A 4,215-nucleotide genomic window follows, 5' to 3' on the forward strand; every position below is an offset into this window, starting at 1 on the left:
TTTGAAGATGGTCTCCTCACTATTATAGAGGATTAACCAGAAAAAATTCTATTATACACATGACACGCAACCAACAAAATTTCACCCCACAAATTCTTTGGTAATCCCGAACTTATCAACATGGAATTAACCATGTTTTCTAAAGTTTTATTTTTTCTTTCAACAAAACCATTTTGTTGTGGAGTATAAAATGAACTTGTTTGGATTATAATGAGCACATTTGGATAGTCCATTATTCTGATTTTCCAAATAATATGACAGAAAGGTGTTTGGATAACACCGCAAATAACCCAAAAAATGCATGTCACATGCCGCGTAAGAAGTAATTCCACGTGGAATTGTTATTGAAAACCAAAAAGGGCCCGTATCCACGTGGAGAAAACTCCAAACCCACATTGTGCCGTGTCATGTTTGCTGGCCATGTAAGACACAACTGAGCAGCTTCTTTTTAATTTTTTACTCTTGCGTCCACTCGTGAAGAAGAAAAGTAAAGCTAAAGCTGCGATTTCTTGCTATTGCACAGAATTTATTCGCCACAACTGTCCTCCTGCTCTTGATTTCTCCTTGTCTTCTCCCATCAAAACCTGCAAAAGCTAGGCCTGCATTTTCATCCAAGGCCAGAAAGCTAGCAAAATCCGGCAAAGGATTCAATTCCTCTGCTCAAAATCCACCTGAAAGGAGAGCAATTTCCCACTGTGCTACTGGAAGCTTGGAGCATTCTATAAAGTTGCTCTCCCTTGGGTTTTTTTTTCACAAAAATACCACGGTAGTTCCTCTAGTAGCCGTGGTTGAGCGATGGATCGCGATTGTACACTACACATCGCATATTCCTGGCCGCTGTCTTCTCGTGTGCAGCACTTATAGAAAAGAGCGATTGAATGAAAGTGGAGATTGCCCTAACACGATTTGTTACGAGCGATTCGGTTAGTAATTCACTATTCCTTTGCCGGAATTTTCGATTATATATTCTCAATTTGATTTCTCTTGGGGTCTGTATAATGAAAACATGTGTAGAAAACTCTAGTATCTATTGGTAGAATTTGGAGGTTGTTAGGGTTTTTGGGATTGCTACATTTACGTATTTTTTTCAAATTATGTTTGACAAAATTAAAATTCATGGTGAAAATGATAATTTCCTTGTCCTTTCATTTGGCTAGTTCACTATCTCCGCAAGAAATACCGGAGTAATTGGCCTGCTAATTTGATTCAATATCGAGTAGTTTTGGAATGCCATGTTGAATGAGCAAATTGGATTCTCTAAATTTGCAATTGTTTTGCATTGGATAAGGTTTCATGTAAACAACTGATTTATTCTGAATTCCTAGGTAGATATGTCTATGCCCAAATAATACATTTCTTTTGCCATGTGTGCTGTATTTAAGCACGAAACTGACCTAACAAGGGTAGTAATAGGCCCACTTCACTCAGTTTTTGAACTTGCTTGATTTGACTGAACTTCTCACCTCATACAGAGTTTTGAAGTCCATGAGACCACAAAGTATTTCTCTCATTGTTTTTGTCACATTTTTTTAGTGCTGAAATTACAAAGTTATAAGCTACACATCAAACGGAAGTGTTCATGCCCACTGCAAAAGGAAAAAACTAAGTTTATCAACTGGTAAGGCATTGCACATGTGGACAGTTGGTTGTAGCATATCTTGTCTTACAAATGCATCTCAGTTAATAAAGCTGAATGCTATGCTTGTTCTTTTGATCAAAATCCCCATCCAACCCTTTAATTTCTATCAGTGTCCATTCTTTGTGCGACTCAAACGACTTTAAAGAAAGCCTAATAAACTACTTTGAAGTGAGTTTTTAATTTCCCTGAACATACAAATTTAAAGGCTTGTCTACTTTTCAAAAATTTTTCTATTAAATCCATACTTTTCTTTTCATCCATAGATATCTGAAAAAAAGTACTGGCTAGACTGGGAAGAGGAGCTGTATATTCGCACCTATGTTGAGTAGCAGAAAAATGGAAAGTGAAAGGCAACTCAAAGCACCTTGGCAAACCACACTACAATGGCCATATACTTGACTCAAGAATGTAGGATAACTTGCACTGGAACTCAATCCCAGTCCAGGTACTATCGAGTGGTCAATAAGTGGAGATTGCTCACACATCTTCAGGGTGATTATGCCAAGCCAGAGACGAGGATAGTATGGGATGAGGAACACAGATGCTTCTTAGTCGGAGCTAATCAATGGGCATAATTGTACTAGGTATGGTATTCCTTTATACCTTGAATCAATGTTGGCAAATGACTTCTGTTATTTATTATTGGTAGATGTCAATGTATGGTTATACTTGATAGTTTAAATTTACGACCTTTTTTTGTGGTTGGAAATTTGCAATCCACGTTGGTTCTAAGGTGTGTATTATTGCAGCAATTTATTTGTTGTGCTAACTTCAATCTTCTAGGGTCATTAATAAATCAGTTTGAAAAATGTTACAAAATGTGATCATTCAATTACTACTCTCAAAGATGTTGTGGAATAAACATGCCTTGGAATTATCCCAAGCAATAACAGCTCGACCATGCTTTTATTATTTCAATCTTTTGCATAATACATTTCCATTGTGTGTTAGTGCAATTCTGGATGGTAGGTCACGGCCTGTACCAAATTGTGAATATCTTTTTGGCATAAAATTACACCAAACAAAGTGGAGATTCGGCTTATTACAGAAATTTGTAGTGCTGACCCTAATTTTACTCATGTTTAGCTGGCTAACTCCTATCTTGTGAAAGATCACAAGTTCAATTGATTTTGTTACAGCTTTTGGACTTGTCCCAATGCTCATTTCGTTGTCCATTTGAGCAGAAAATTATTGCTTTTACCTAATAAACTTTGTCTTGGTGTTTGTTTAATAGCTAAATCATCAATATTTGGACTTCCAACACCCACATAGTGCTGATTTGATGATTCTATAGGGTGAGGTGATGGATGGCAAACAAGCCACAGGCAATCGAGCTCAATTTTCTGCTCAACCCCCACCCAATATGTGCCTCCTCGAATCCACAGACGTAGGGATGATTTGAACATTAAAGGCAGATGCGTGGCTTCAAGTTCTGTCATCAACCCTCCAAATTTTCAGGAAACATCTGATGATGATGGAAGCCCTATTCTAAGAAATCCCAGCAAGTGACCATTGGGTAGTGCTGCCTGCAGTTCTGATAAAAAAGGCTCAAGAGAAACCAATTTCTAAAGGTCGGGTTCAGATAACTACCAAAAGGCACTTAGCAACTTCAATAGATTTTCCTTCATAGTTTCGAATGAAAGAATAGCAAAGGAGAAGTATTCAATTGAAGTAGCCAAAAAAATTCTGGAAGGACTGAAGTTAGAGAGAAGACTGCACATGTATCTGTTAAAAGAATTGTTTTCATGCTTTATTTCTTAACTTCAGTGAGAGTGAGCAAATGACATGGATTGAGTTGTTCATCGTGCCGAAGATGGAGGGGAAGTGAGGAAGTTCAGATAACTTTAAGTTTTAAAATGTCACCTAACTTATATATTGTGATGGATGACATTTGTATTTGATATTTATGATTAAGTTGCTGTCTGTGGTGGATTTTATTTGCAATTTACCACCAGATTTTAGCTCGGATATCCATTTTTCCAACTTCTGATGTAATTAAGTTACTTTTTATTTAAGTAGTCTCAGATATCCTATATAATTCGCCATTATTAAACTTATAACTGATTCAAGCACATACAAGCTTTTAATTTAAGAACTCTATGCGATGTACAAGTGAATTTTTTTTCCTGCCCGAAGATCAATTGGTTCATCGGCTCACTTGTGAAACAAACAAGCCATTATAGCATACTTTTTAACTTAAAGAAGTGACCAAATAAAGCATGGCCATTCTCACGGTTCATTCAACTTCTAGGGCCAATAATATGACTGACGTGTCTAGTAATAGGGGTAACTTTCATTTGAAACCCACGTGACTTTCATTTAAAGCCATTTATATATTTATGATTCATATTGGGATAACTTTTGGCAAACCCACTAACATGGACTATATATTTTTTTAATATAATCAATTAAAAAATAACATGGGCCACCACTTTGAAATGAATCACCATGGCTTTATATTTATTTCTCCGTTAAACATGCTGGATACTAAGATTTTGAAGGTTACGACAAAAATAGTGTAGGCCTCCTTTTTGTCCATGTCGTTGAAATGAGTCACTACACATTAATGATCGACC

General features: G+C 36.5%; 1 long non-coding RNA gene across 2 annotated transcripts; it reads left to right on the forward strand.

Annotated features, from left to right (window-relative positions):
- The first annotated feature begins 479 nt into the window (after window positions 1-479).
- LOC140006257 (uncharacterized) lies at window positions 480-3,607 on the forward strand. 2 transcript variants are annotated; one of them, XR_011813893.1, is made up of 3 exons: window positions 480-923; window positions 1,903-2,223; window positions 2,874-3,607. It is a non-coding gene; the product is annotated as an uncharacterized lncRNA (long non-coding RNA). The 2 variants fall into 2 exon arrangements; XR_011813892.1 differs by having other exon boundaries at window positions 2,934-3,607.
- Window positions 3,608-4,215: the final 608 nt, after the last annotated feature.

The sequence above is a fragment of the Coffea arabica genome, chromosome 5e (assembly GCF_036785885.1).
Source record: "Coffea arabica cultivar ET-39 chromosome 5e, Coffea Arabica ET-39 HiFi, whole genome shotgun sequence".
Taxonomy (NCBI): domain Eukaryota; kingdom Viridiplantae; phylum Streptophyta; class Magnoliopsida; order Gentianales; family Rubiaceae; genus Coffea; species Coffea arabica.